Source organism: Sander vitreus, chromosome 5, assembly GCF_031162955.1.
Source record: "Sander vitreus isolate 19-12246 chromosome 5, sanVit1, whole genome shotgun sequence".
In the NCBI taxonomy this organism is placed as follows: Eukaryota; Metazoa; Chordata; class Actinopteri; order Perciformes; family Percidae; genus Sander; species Sander vitreus.
In genome coordinates, this window is record NC_135859.1 from 9,933,589 (window position 1) to 9,949,476 (window position 15,888).

Below are 15,888 nucleotides of genomic sequence, written 5' to 3' on the forward strand. Positions count from 1 at the left end.
TATATATATATATATATAGTTCTTTTCATACAATTGTAGTTCTGTACAAAAGTAATTATAGCCTTTAAGGCTATATATGTATAGCCTTTATACTATATTAATGTACAACAAACATCTGTACATTCTTGTCACATCTTGCCACGTTGTGAAATGAACACTCTTCTGCTAATCTGACAGAGATCATAAAATACAGCGAATGACTAAGATGTGACAGCAGATGCACGTCATATTAATTAAGGTTAATTAAGGTCATTTTAAAATGACGGCTCCGGGGCAACAACGACGCGAGGACAGGAGGTCGAGGAGAGGAACCGTAAATGCACAAACTGGGAATTGGGAAAGGGCCATGTTGTTTAGCCTATATTTGTTTACATTTTGGCAAACTGGCACAATTAAAATTATGCTGAATTAGCTTTTAGCAGTTCCTGTTTGCAATATACCCATGTATTTACAGACAACTACAATTTAATTACTTTGATACTAAAGAAAACTTAAAACGTTTTGGAGGTATAAGGTCTTTTTTTTTTAAATGAATTCTATACCAATTTATGGAATTTTTTTCATGATGTACATCAAAGATAATGGTATCTTTGGAGAGTGTAAGTAACCCTTATTTAAAAATATGTGTATTGTGTTGTGGATTCAAATTTGATTGTGTTATGATTCACGGTTGTTGACGCAAATTGTGGTAATCAGGCACAAGTATCTTGTATCTTAAGTATCTTGCCTCCATGAGCTGTGTGTCAGTCAGTACTGTGAGAACTAACTTGCCATTGTTTTTAGAACACCGGCATAGACCTGTCCTGACATCAAAACATCTTTCTCTCACGTCTCTCCCTCTGCTCCCCCACTGCAACTCTCCCCCCTTACAGTTTGAAAAGGTCAGTTATAAGATTTCAAAAATCTCCTCCCCAAATCACTCCATTCTGTCTGTGTTGAATCTGATAATAACAGACTGGAGTTTTGTTTTATTCTGTTCTATTTATCCATTCATCTGTAATGTGTTGACATGAAACTTTTTAAATGATTTGAGCTCAGTCATAAGGGAACGTGGAGTTACATGTTCTAATTTAGTTAAAATCCCAGATGTTAAGTGCAGGGATTGCCAAAACAACACATTCTCACTCCCAGCTCGTCCGGTGCCTTTGGCATTTGTTATTGAAGCAAAAAGTCTCCTTTAGCGCCGCGCCCTTTGGCGTCATATTCAGACGCGCTTGGTTGGGACTCTTGGTGTCACTTTATGGCGCTCTGGGTCAGCATCACTTTTTTAAGCTCTGGGTCGGGATTCTTGGCGTCACTATATGACGCTCTGGGTCGAGACTTACGTTTAACTGACGTGGCACAAAAACACGACAGTTAGGTTTGGGAAAAGATTGTGGGTGGGGTTACAAAATGTACGTTTCAGTTGGGGACAAGAATGGAACATGAACCCCGCTCTCCTGGGTGAAAGTCCTGTGTTGACGCGGATTTTCGGTCTTTCATCTCATATTAATGTAAGATAACTTGGATTTATTCTCCAGCAGATAGTTGACTCAAGCTGTTTTCCAAATAAAGTCTGAGGCATTAGGGGGGAAATTTTGTTAGCCTCCCAGTTTGTGGCTCTGCTGTATGTCAAGTAAGCAAGCCTATACCACTGACTCCTGGCAATATTCATACCCCAGCACCTCCACTTATTTATTAAGCTCATATATTAGTTATTCCTTAGGTCAAGACCTTATTGCTTACCTTTTCCCTCACCCCCTCCATCCAAATGTGATGGCTGCCATGCTACAATACGGCCTTGACACTTTGACTCCGGGGCTGTTGATATGGAAGGTCTTGCCTGGGTAGTGAGGACACAGCCATCTGCAGATTTCGGGGGGATGCTATCTATCTCAAGGTGAGAGATGTACCCTTCTGCAAGGTCAACCTGATAGGTTGACAGAGGAGGATGTAAGCTGTTATGGAAGGAGGCAATGCTCTTTGTTCTAGCCTGCCAGCGTGCTTTGCAGTCCAGCCGGACTGAACAGAGCTGTCTGCTGGGTCTCTGTGTGCAGTAATCAGTTGCACTGGGAATCCAAGGTGGTGTCTCCTTCAGGTATATGATTGATGCATCATGACATACACGATTGATGCAATTAGTCACAGGTAAAGTGGTAAATATCTAATGTAATTACCACTGCAGTGTAAAACTACTGGGGATCAGTTTCATAAATTTTAAGACATAAAAATGGAGTCCGTAAAATGCGAGTGTTCCACAGTTGCAAATGAAAGAATAAGGCACACAAAACCTGATCATGATATTGTGCCCCTTGTATGGAAAAATAGATTTATTTTCTTTTCTGAGATAAATGCCCAGTGGTTTGAAATATAATTTGCCAAGCACATGATGGATGTGTCACATGGCCTATTTGACGAGTTAATTGAAAGCTGTGCTCTGTCCTCGACTAGATTAAGTGCTCCAAATGACGGGTTATTGTCATTGAACAGGACAAATGTACCAGCCATTCAGTTAACTGGAAAATCAGTCATCAGAGTTGCAAAGGAAATTGTTCCATCTCAAGAATGCCATTCACATAATTCTGTCAGTTGCTCCATTTGCTTAATTTGATTCACATGTAACTTATTCATTATATTGCAAAATAGCCTGCAGTTATCTAATGTTGACTCAGTGAATATTCTGTATCAAATTGGGATTAAATTATTAACTACGGTTATTTTCTGTGGAGAGTTTGGAGAGTATTGGCTGCAATTTCTGTTTTTTTTAACGGCATCTGTGCAAGGTAGACATGAATTACAAAAAGATGTCTATATGTAGTATATTTCTGCCTACAGGAGTTGCTGATGTTTCTTTCTCTTGTTTCCTTGAGTGCTTCTGAAGTCAATTTACTATATGGTCCCCCATGAGCAGGTACATTGAGCCTCCAGCAAATGTATAGAGCGCTCCATGGAGAGCCGGTGCAACTGACAGACTTCCGATAGCCAGCCGGCATAGAAACCCATTACAGCCTTCAGTCGGTACTGGTGAAATCCATTATATGATCACCAAGATCAATCCATAAGGTAGTTTTTTTGATGTCTAAATTTGAAGCAGTCCAGAGTGATGAATGATTTTAGCCTTCGGTTTTCAGGAACCTGTTTGAAATTCCACCTTTTTCTCAGATTGGCTAGTCGATATGTTCTCAGAAGCCGCAGCTCCACATCAGTGTGTCTAGGTGGAAGCGTAGATACAATACTATTGGGAGAAAAAAAAGGAAACCATGAAAGCATGTTTTATGAGGTTCAGGAGATGGCAAACTTATTATGGTCCACCACTGCTTTCCTCAACAGACAAAACAGTCTCCTCATTGAACAACTCCATTACCATAGCACTCTCAGCATAAACATATTTTCTTCCCTGGAATGTATTGACATGACATGATGGATTGCCAATGAAAATCTGCCATCCATCAAGCCCACACAAGCCTGTATTATTGGGGTAGTATTATGACAATATTTTATTTCTCAGAGTTTAAATGCTTTTATATAATTGGCGGCATCACAGGCCATTATTTTTCCCAAATATCCAAGATACCCAAGTCTCCCATTTTATTTTTATCTTAATGCATTTTACTGCAATATAAGGTAATTCACATATGTCTCTGGTGATGTAATTGAGCAGCGATGTAAATGCATGTTGACTCCTCTGATTTGGTGAGTTGTCACACTCCATAAAAGGTATAGTAAGAATTATTTTTCAATATAAAAGCTTCAAATCAGACACGGTTATTAGTTCAAACTCTGACATTATCCAATGACTTTACATTGTTCAACAACCTGGGAAGAAACCTTTAAAAAAATCATTGTCCAGAGTAACTGCAGGGAATTGCTAACTGGAGATGACTAAGAATTCAGCGAAAATTGCCTGTTGTAATGGCTTTTTGCAAGAATTGCTGTGCACCATAATCATTAACATCGAAATATCCCTATTTGCTGAGTGTGGAAAGCCTATTAGCCACCAGAGTCAACCCCAGTCCTCCTGCTATGTGCATTGCCGTGCAGCAAACAACTTGTGTGGCTCTTGTAGCACTGTCTAATGACCCTACACAAATGAGCTAATGGGAATCCAGCACAATACCTCTGTCCTACCTCCAGGCTTCATCATGCATAGCTAATTGCCACAAGCCTAATGACCACCTAAATATGCAAAATAGAATCTGGACGTGTGTACATGCTAAGACCGAGGGGAGCAGTGGGGATGGCATGGATTTTCACACAAAAACACATGGACCATAGACAAACGGGTGCCATGCAATCCTGCCAATTTGTCTGTGCTGTTTGGTTAGCATGTCAAGCATCCCTTTGACACAATGTGATGTCCAGATTGATTATTTCCAGCTCGGTGCCACGACGAGACCAATCTTGATGTATTTCTCACTAGGTAGCAGCTTTCCCCACGTTTCCAGCAGGACCCCCTCCTTTGTGCTGCACTCTGAACCAGAACCTATTGCTATATTCAGTTTGCAGAGCTGGTCAGCTGCAATCTCTAAAACAATAGCAGTTATTTGTATTTGTTTGTGGTCCCTGTCCCATTTTCTGGCACGCTGAACCAGAACTGAACCAATATGGTCTGTTGCCAGGTGCCACCCAATGTTCTTCCCTTCTTGAGTGTAATTCGATATGGTGCTATTAATCTGGGTTCATTCTATCTCAGATCAGTGGGATCTATAGGAGATTTATTATTGACTCTTTTTCATACTTCGGAGTGCCTAGAATGGCAATGAGAATAATGTGCAATATTGCATTAAGAATTTGTTACACCTGGCTTATCAAGACCACCATAGACAGAGCAAAATGCTGTGATCAAAATAATAATCACACATCAATGTGACTGTAGAACAGTCAAAGCTATTGTTTTCTCTGAGGTACACCACCAAGGTCATTATACGCTGGATATTAACATTTTGTACATTTCCAAATTACACACTCACATGCAGATACATTCTTGTTGTTTATAGACAGTGCAGTGGTAATGATGTTTAAGATGCATTTGAGTTGTGCCATCTTTTAGCCATAACTACACTGATAAAGCGCATTTTATACAATGCACGCACAGAGAAAAATAACAAATGAGAGATGCAGACACCCGAAATCAGTCCTCTTTCTGCCCTTTAGTGTGCCAATTAGCATATGATAATTAGTTATGGACAATTGGCCTCCTGGATGGTTTCATTAATTAGTATCACACTGGGACCTCATTAGCACGCTAATATAAAGGTGAACTGTTAGACCTGTCTTACTCTGGCTGGATCTCGTTTAAACTGGAGCAGTGTGATCAAGGCCTGAGACATTTGAAGTCTCCTGTAAGGAGTGTCAAGTGGTGCGTTTGATTTATTCATGTCTTAACTTGTTTTTTTAAGGTTTTATGAATAACTGAGCATTATGTAAAATGTTCATAGAATGTTCATCATGTGCTCAATATCCCCGGGCGTGTAATTATTCATGGTGAATTGACGGCCACCTTGATAAGCAGAGCCAGGAGAAGACAACAAAAATGGTGCTAATTTGAAAGAAGTCAAACATGATGCCTCCAAGTCCCCCCCTGCTTCTTTTAGCATCTGTCATTGATGGAAAAGGTTACTGTCGCTTGCTGCCAGCTGTGGGGGATGCAGAGAGGGAGGGAAAGGAGTCTCCCTGGATCTTATCTCTGAGCCTTTGACAGCTCTAGGTTGTTCCACAATAAACCAGAGGAGGCTGAGCATGGAGAGTTAGAAATAAAGTCGGGTAGTGAGATGGAGACGGTGTTGGCAGCACTTCCTAACAAGATTTGTTTCATAACAGGGAAGGGGGTTGAGCTGTGAGATGAATTATTGATATGAACTCGACGGTGACCCGCCACAGATCAGGGCGCAAAAGTTCAGTGCTGCAAATCCTTAACAGCACTCATTATAAGACTGAGCCAGCTGCAGCAATATGCCCCTCAGTACCTTTGTTGCTCTTCAAATGTTATTGGGTGTCAGATGGTAAAACCAGTGCAACAACAGGTAAAAGCTAAAGCTGCTAGAAAACACTGAACTCTGTAGTGCAAATTGCACAACAAAATCTGAATCTGAATGTATTATTATTATAGCACTATGGAGGTGATTTACTCTAAGATTTAAGCTACTTGAAGAAGCCACACAGGCTTCGGAAATATTCTTTAGTAGCTCCACAAAGAAAAATGGCCTTATGTGAAACTGCATAGTCAAAAAAAAAAGTCTTATTTTTCACAATTATTTTACTTAATTCCATTTAAACTGTGCCATCTAAGTCATAAAGGCAATGGTTGCTCACAACAGTTTGGAAAATGGATTATTCATGAATTTCCTTTACTGAGCACATAGCATCGACTGCATCCAAATCTTGCAGTAATGCCATCAACGTTGGCCCCTCTGATTGAGTGCTGACTGTGTTTAGCTGGGAGCATAGCACATCTAACTAATAATCACATTCTCTGTGATGAAACAGAAACAGCCGCACGGAGAGTGTCATTATTCAAACTAATACAGTGGATGCATACTCAGTAATCATAAGGCAAAGCCCTGCCAAGATCTGACTGATCAGAGCAGCAGAAGACAATGGCATCTATCATGTTAATTTCAGATAATTGTCTTACTTATTAAGTCACCAGTAAAGTGGCTGTGTAAATGTAATTGTCTGACCTTAACCCTTGACCCTTGGATATGCTTTATGCAGCCAGGCTGGACATGATAAAGTACAGGAAATGCAGAGGAGGGAATTAAGGAACTCAAGCTAAAGGCAATAGTGGCAGAAAGTGCAACACAGCCATTCATAACAGCAAGTACTGCACTTGAAGTAAAAGTGGTTTCCAGGACTCCGCATAATGGAAGTCATGAATAAAATCTAACACTCGCTGTGTGCGATGTACTGCTGAAAATACAAAAGACTATAGGCCTATATACTGTATATATGAAATCCCAAGGGAGCTGATATCCTTGTGCCTAAAGCAGTGAATTTTAACAGCTTATTTTATTTACACCCAATATAACCAAATCAGTTTAAACTTACAATATGTAATTTTCTGCCGCTAGTGGTCTCTCAATCGAAACCATGCATGTACAACGCAGACTTTTGATGAAATTGTGAAGTTGCGTGGGATCATGGGAGTCGTCTTCATTGTTAACCACCATTGCCAATAAAATGTTTCTGTTCACAGACAAGTTATTATAGTTTCATACACATTACATGTAATGTTTATTCATGTCATTTTAATGAAATGGCCGCAGTTTTTCCCACATAACTACTCAGATTCTATTTCTGGTAGGAGCTGACTGGTTATCGAGCAGCTAAAACCACAACATCACAGTATATTTCACATCAGTGTCCCCTCTCAAATGTTTTTAGCCCCGTGGGGAAAAGGGTTTGCTGTAGTTGCTGGCTGGGGGCTAACTGTGGCTGTGTCACCGGGGCTGTTCATTCTGACTCAAGTCTCTTAGCGCTGGGGAGTGAGGTAAACAGACCACTAGCTGGCTAACTTAGCATTACATAAACCAACTACCCATACAGCTGACGTAACATGGCAAATTTAACCGTGGATTAGCCCAGCTCTGTTAACTGTGGCCAAAACAATTAAACTACATAAAAATTATGAGTGTGTTGAAAGTTGTAAGGTTTAGCCACCAAGCATTAGCATTAGCCACTTGTCAACGTCGCACATTGTAGTAGTAAGCTGGGTCGATATTGAAATATTATATCAATAAATTAGGTCTCTACTGTAATACTATGTTGCAAAGTGACATATAATGAATTGACATTATATGATTTACAGTTAGTTTCGAATGTATCATCTGGTGTTTTTCCGTGTTTCGCTGGAAGTTAGATCAACTAGAGGGGTCAAAGCTTATATAACGCCATTGACAGGCAACTAGGATGCAGTCCGTGTCATTGATTAAAATTATCAAAGTTCTTGGGCGACCTCTAGCTCACCCAGTAGAGTGTGCGCTCCATGTAGGCTGAGTCCTTAGCAGGGTTCGAGTCCAGCCTGCTGCCCTTTGCTGCATGTCGTCCTCCCTCTTTCTTCAAGCTATCCTTTCAATTAAAGACCATAAAAGCCTAAAAAATAATCATTAAAAATAAGGTATAGTAATTTTTAGACATTTTATTGCAGAAATATTACATATATCTTTAAGGCTTTGATAATCATTTTATATTGAGGAGCTAAACTCTATTTATGTCTCTCTCTTTATTTTTGACAAAAGGACACATTGTGGGCTCCTATTAAATGATTATTCAAGTTTACTACAACATGAGATTTATGATTATAGTTTTGGACATCCTTTCTGTCAGTATTAATATCATTGTACTCAAGAGTTAAAGGAATAATTTGACTTGTGGGGAATACCAACGTTCCGTGAAATTACAGCTTGTGGTTTTTACAGATTCTGTTTTTGTACCTAAACAAATAGATAGGTGTATGTTTTGAACTTTGGACAGAGCCAAGCCAGCTGGTTCCCCACTGCTTTCAGTCTTTTTGCTAAGCTAGGCTTATCGCACACTGGCTATAGCTCCATACTTCACATAGATGTGAGAGGGGTATTGCTTTTTTTCATCCAACTCCCAGCAAGTATAAGTAATAAATGAAACTGATTACTGAAATGTAGCGATGTGGCACCGCTGCTGTGACGTTAGATGGGGAAATAAACACAAGCAGAAGAGTTTTAAACAAACCTCCAGGTCAGCCAACCTTATTTGGAAAGTGAATGTCCATTCTTGACCTTGGAAATAGGACTTTGACAAAATAATCTTAATAAAAGGCCCACGGTCAACTGCTAGCTTTTTCCAGATAGAGTTGGCAAAGCAAATTCCTGAGCTGACCCACTTTGCTGATAAAGACTCACTAGCAGCTAAATACAACCAGCAACTGCCGCTTGGAATTTATTGTTCTATGGCACTATAGACTGTTCATGTTACAGCGCTTTACTTAGTATAAAATACTTCTATTTTAGGTAGGCTATACAATATATGGTCTGTTGGTGAAGTAGCAATGATTACTTTGAGGGGGGGTACATTTTGTCCCCACCGGGGATAAAAATAATTCAGCAGCCCAGAAAGGGGTAAATCCCACCCTGGAAAATTGCACCCTATATATATGACCAGTCACTGTTTTTTTTGCCACATAGGACTTCTTTGTAGCTTTGTTGCATTCCCAAATTCCAGCTATTGGTAATGATGGTCAAGAAAAAAAGTTATAATAAACCTTAATTATGCTTGAACCCAGAGGAAAATTTGATTGCTCAAGGGTTGCTGTTCTACAGTTCAGGAAACAAAACTGACTCTCAGTTCAGCCTCGTTTTAATTTCAATTTTGTCTGACCCATTTCTTATATGTTGCTCCTAAAATTCACTAGGAGAAATAGGTGAGACAGAGCAATATTAGCAGGAGTCATAGTTGAGGAGATAACTTGCTCGTTATTGGCTCATTTTGTTCTCCTTAGGAAAAGAAAATGAGCAGTACCAGAGCTAATATTGAGCAATATATAAGTCATATATATATATATCTATAAATGATATCAATAAAATCAAGGAAACTTTCAACAATGGACCCTTTATTAAATGTTAAAAAGGATCTTACTCTTTGACAAAAAGGTCTCTCTGTAGGGATCCTTCCCATAATGTTGTCAGACTCTTAGAATAATAATCTGAGTCTGTCAGCGGAAAAAAAACAGCACTTTTAGTATTTATAGTATGTGTTCCTGTTTGTTTACTCCGAAACAGCTCCAAGATCTCTATTGCCAAACCCTCCAGTAAATAAACGGCAGGTTTAGTGGTATAGAGCCAGCATATTTCCACATGTAAATGGGTGAAATAAGGCTTTATTTCAACCAAACCAGAGTGGTGATTGTTGAACAGTGGAAAGATGAACCAAGACGGTATAAAGTAACAAAAGATAGCCGGTGCAACACAGATGTGAACCAAGACGGCTTTTGATAGTTGAATGAAGTGCGTTTTACGATGATAAAATTACTGTTTATTTAAATGAGTTTGGTGATGGTGATTTTGGGGCTGTTTCATGTTAAACATAAAGGATCTCTTTAACAAAAAGTTCTATCTCTGTAGGAATCCTTTCCATAATGTCAGACACTTTCAAAAACAGCACTTTCAGTTTACGCTAACAGACACTGAACATTTGCAGCAAGAACTTCTGAAAATCTGAACTCAACATATGTCCACCTCTCTGGTGTGTTACTTTCAAGAATATATATTGTCTATGTCTTTGCAGTCCTCATGCTGCATTTGGTAATCAAGGCTTTTTTGACCTTGGCCTTCTCCACAGGTGTCCATCCATCTAGAGTTCCACAGCGCATGATGTAGGCTGCAAGAATAAAAGAAAGCACAAATTAAAGACAAATTCCTCTTGCATACTGTAACCATGGTGTGGAAAATCCTGTCTAAATTGTTACCAGGGAAATAGTCAATGTCCAGTTGTTGCCCTGATATACCTCTCACACACACACCTTTTAGGGCTGAACGATTAATCACATTTGCATTAATATTGCGATATGTTAAAACATAGTAAAGGCTGCGATTTGGTCACGTGACTCGCGAGAGCAAAGCAGTCCGCACTCCGCAGAGAAAGCATCCACTTGGCACGCTAACGCTACGTTGTACCTTTGATCTGTTGTCCAACGTCAACAGATCAACGTCAAAAGTCCAACGATTTCAGTATTAATAACTAGGTTCAATGCTGCAAATCAAGTAGCTTTTTAACTTGTATTTATAATTAATTTAGGCTTTCAGGTAGTGTGGTAGTCAGTTCATTGTGGCCCTAATCCTAGAAACTAAATATAGATTATTATCATATCATCAAAAATAAGTTAAAATTAAGAAATATTTATTTAAAGAAATAACATTACATTAAAAAGATGTGCAGTAAAATGACCATCCTGGTCATCTTTGGGTGAGCTGTATCGTTCATACAGTCTCATCTTCTTCGGTGGTATGCGTGCTCTTTTAGGCTCATCTTTTTTAGAATTCTCCTCTTGGCAATCCATTCTGTGACATACATAAAAGTACAGCCCATGTAAATGAAAACGTAAATGCAGTTCTAGGTTACTCGTCGTCTCAGAATATTTGCACTGATACCCTTTGTGACACAGTGCTAAATTTAACCATTTTACAACACTAATTTTACAACAAGAATTGATAAACATGCTCAAATATACTTGAAAAATACCAAAATAAGACACCAAGCACTTAAGGAACAACTAAGAAAAAATCATTCTGTGACTTGATATCAAAACGTTTGACAATTGATGATTTTAGAGTATGATCTGCATTTTTAACTTCATGGGGGAAAAAAGAGCATTTACTTGGGTTAGCTTTTACCTAATACTGCATGTTATTAACATAAAAAGTCTGCAAAGGGGCGACAATGCCAATTTCTCCCTGCCAAAGTATAACTTTGGAAAACAATTTATCCCCATGACAACCTGCTAGTCTAGTTAGGTTTAGCTAGGAGCTGTCTTAAAATATGAGCCCCCTGAGGTAGTTAAGATAGCTACCAAATAGTTAGCGTTAACATTTACAAGTGCATAGGCATTTGGTCTAATGCTAACTTTAGCTAACCTTTGTAACGTTATGTGCCTTTGGCCGAGGTCGCGGGTTTCCCCGTGGTTTTTTAAGAGGTTCATAGCTACTTAATAGTTAGCTAATGTTAACATTCTCATGTTGATAGCCACATAGTCTAGCTAGGTTTAAGGCTAACGTATGTGCCATATACAGTATGTGGACCATTTTCTTCAAAAGGTTTCCTAAACTATTTCTGAAACTTACTCATTTCCAAATAAATACCTTCTAACTGTTACAAAAGTATACTTAGCAAAGACGTATTTTACCTTTTGCGAGTGCTTTTCTCCTCCATGTGGTGTTTCTCCTGGCCGTTCTGTGCTCTGTGTTCCCCTTACGTTAATCAGCCCACTTTTCATATTAAGCAATCACGATGCAGCATGTGTAATTGACAGTGCTCTTGTCCAATGAAATGTCCTGATGCTGGTTCAAAGTTCACATCTTTTTGCGCTAAATTTGTTCAACCACAAAAGTGGAAGTGGATAAAGCTTGATATTGCTTTGACCAAAAATAGATAATTTATTGAGAGTAATCACATGTAATTATGAGCTTACTAGAAGAGGACAGTAGTTGCACTTGAAAGTATGGTTTATTGATTTGTCCTCAATGCCTGGTAATCGTGTTTTCTGCACATTTCCCCAACAGACTTGAAAGGGACTGAACATATTTTGAAGTCAAAAGGAGGTCATATTCTGAACAGAAGAGCCCATGATTTTTGCAACTAGTTCAGATTTCCTATGGAAAATGAGAAGTCTAAGTTGATAGACAAACATGACATATTTGTATTGTGACAAACAAATAATAGTGATCTCGCAGTGGTATTATTGTAGGCATATGTTGTCACAAATAAAAGGTCACTTTTGGGCCCTGTATGATAAGATAAAAACATCTGAATATACTACATTTACACCAGTTATGAACAAGTTCTAAGATTTTGGTCCATTTTGCTCAGATACAACTACAATGCTGTCTTGTCCTTGTCTAAAATGACTGCATGACATGAAAGTGATAATTTTATGAACTTGAAAGACACTTGGAGCTGAGTGATATTAATGACAGACGAACTGGTTATCATCCTCGTTACCAGTTAGCTGTTTTCCATGTCTATTTGTCCTATTCAAGAGCAAGTAATATTGATAGATTATTGATTTTGAAATATGCAGTGAAAAATATTGTTACATTTGCTTTTGTCTGCATTATGTAACCCCAATTTTCACCATGTAAATATCAAAACATCTGTTTAAAATGTCATGGGAATTTGTTTTTCGTCATGGACAAGCATATGGGCAAGTTGAGTTCATTTTCTTTTATTTTTAAAGAAAACAGTAAATCTGGATGAGAATTCAGAGAGTGCTTGTGGAGAGCTCTTTGTTTGCTCTGTCTGAGTGCAGCATGAGATGCATGAATTAGACTAGGATGTGAATAGATTGAGTTTATAAAGAGAGCTCTCTGATATCTCTGCCTGAGATCAAAAAGAGCCACAAAACTTAAGAAAATCTGAGACTTATTTCAGAGCTTGATGAGATCTATTTTGAAACTCAAAAGGAGACTGATTTGAGATTTTGTGAGGCTTTTTCTCAGGAGAAAAACATGAGAAACAGGAGAAATAAGCCATAATCTCGTTTTGGTTTCACACATACCTCATTGTTGTCCACGAGAAATGCATGAGACTATTTTGAGAGCTCTTTTCTAGTTTTCTTTTCCTCTGGGAAGCTCCCTGTTATTATGAACTTGTATTTCCTTTGGCTTCAAATCACAGACTAGCCTAGAAATATTGTCAAATACGGTTTTGATGTATTTTGTGGTGCTCCTAAAGTAATTCACCCTATTCTTTTTCCTCAACAAGTATTAGTTGGAACAGGGATTTTGATTGGCTACCCCACAGAAACACACCCGATTTACTTGGCAGTTAAACATGCATCCCATCCCGATGGGATGGGCCCTGATCGCTGGTCAGACCGAGGAATGTGAAGGAAGTATCAAGATACTTCAAGTTTCATTCCCAGTGAACATGAAAGCTGGTCATGAGCAGAGACTTTAAAAGCTCTTCTGAAAATAGAGCTGCTTTGTGATAGTCTAAATGGGCTTTTCTTGTTTGCTAAAATCCTTCTGCTCTCAGGTGCTTCAGCTTTGGAGAAATTTGTGCGGATGCAGTGGGACGTACACCCCATGGATCTTTGCACTTTACTTTGTGACTTTATTGCTTCAAATTTGGATCCTTTGAACAGTTTTTCTTGCCAGTTGGTATAGCATACACAATCTAATTGTGTCTTTACTTAAGATTCTTTAAAATGTTATCAGTGGTCACATCAGATATGATCCATATATTATGCCACAAAACTTTAAGACTTAACTTTAAACTCCCTGGCTTCTAACATGGAGTACCAAAGTGGTTTCTATGTACATTAAAAAAAACAGATTTTGATTAATGTATTCTATGGAGTGCTTTTCACAGAAGCTTGTTGCACCATATGTAAATTACTTAGACTATTATGCAAATTAAATCACTAACCAATCTGACACTTTCTAACTGCTGAACTGGACACCAAATCCCAGATGAGAGTCTCAAATTATCATACAGATTGAAGTGATTTCAGCTGTGTGATTTTTCTGATTTCCAGTACATAAGCTGGAGGCAGGAGGTCTGGTAACCCTGAATAGCTGGTGATCAGCTAAAGGATGCAGAGCTGCTGTAGGAGAAACCCTGCAGGATCCTGGCCTGAGAGGATTTTTTGGTGGTCAGGGTGACATGCAGCAGCAGTTATGCAAGGATCACTGGTGGTCACTGACCGGTCATTAGAGGCAAAGAATAATTAATGAGGCCAGGAATCACCTTCCCCTTAATATTACAGGAGAGAAAATACGTTTTCATGATTATGTTATAGAAGCTCCAAGACTGTGAAGAGTGAAACATTTCTAGCTGGTTGCCTTTTAGTTTGGTTTGGAAAATGGCCTAACTTTGGAACGTTATTATATTTAGCCCCCATATGAACAAGCATGACATGGTTGATATCAATGGATTCCTTAGATTGTCTAGTTTCTTATGATACCATTTACATTCACTAGCTTTACAACTAGGCCCACTAAAAGTCAGTAATATCGGCCGAGATCACCGATGGATTTAAGCAGTGCTAAATAACATTTTAGACTGCCCATTCCATATAAAAGACCAGTACAGGGCTGACTTTAATGATAGCAACGTTAGCCCAGCTGTTCAAGCTGTACAAGACTGCTAATGTCAGCATGCTCCAAAAAGTAGCAAACTGTGACTGTCGCCATGAGAACACAAAGTAAACTGCAAATACACTGCAACAATGATGCTGAAAACTTACATGTAATTTATTAGACGACAAAGTGGTAATAATATCAACCTACCAAGCAGGTTGTAGGCCAACCATCTCAGACACATGTGACAAGCATAGACAGTGAAAGAAATGGACACAGCGACGCCATAGACTTGCCCCCCAATTGCCTGCGAGCTTCTTCTGACTATATGGTAATTCCTCTACTGTGCGACAGAAAGTCGTGTGGTTATGACACAATCGTTAGCCTATTTTTACAAAAACGGCTGCTATGGGGCCATAACGTGAGATACAAGGTAATGGAGCCTTTTATACATTGTTGTGTTTCTTTAGAAATAAACAATGGACAAATAGAGTCTTTAAACGCTTCAGATGTAAAGTTATTCACTGTCAAAGTGACGCCAAAATGAATGGGAGTCACTGGAATGATAGCGGAAGGTGATGGCTTGTTAGCCTCAGAATTTCCCCATAGGAGGTACGCTTTCCGGATGCTCGCTTACCCCCTTGGTGACAAGGCTTCGTCACCTTCTTCATGTAGTTTAACTGTGGATGGCATCCATAATTGTTGCATTACCGCCATCTACTGGAGAGCGTCAGCACTTCACTTAAGATAAAAATTGTTTGTGACAAACGGCACGGAAAAACAGTTTCAAAAGAATCCACACAAATAGGAGGTTTACAAATATATTTCCATTGAAAAATACTAAGTTGATTTACAGATGAAATTAGAGACACAGATACAACACAGATTTACAGATACAAATCACTCTGCATTCATTTGTGCATTGTGTTTACACATACAAATCACTGTGCATAAATTGTGTTTACAGATACAATGCATGTATTTGTGCATTGTGTTTCAGGAGTTTCAAATTGATATGAGACTGTTTTAGCACCATGGTAATTGGGCAGACTTTCATATGCAAGACAATGTTCATGTCCTGTCACAGACCTGCAAAAGACCTTTGCCTATTCATTTACTTGTTTGTTATGTTTTAGTTGTT

At 38.8% G+C, this 15,888-nt stretch overlaps 1 protein-coding gene and 1 pseudogene across 3 annotated transcripts in view; one reads left to right on the forward strand and one right to left on the reverse strand.

The window, feature by feature from the left end:
- Window positions 1–15,888, forward strand: part of LOC144518011 (netrin receptor UNC5D-like) — a 343,327-nt gene that overhangs the window by 78,161 nt on the left and 249,278 nt on the right. The window lies entirely within an intron of this gene.
- LOC144517515 (uncharacterized) overlaps window positions 1–15,888 on the reverse strand; it is a 32,848-nt pseudogene that overhangs the window by 5,628 nt on the left and 11,332 nt on the right.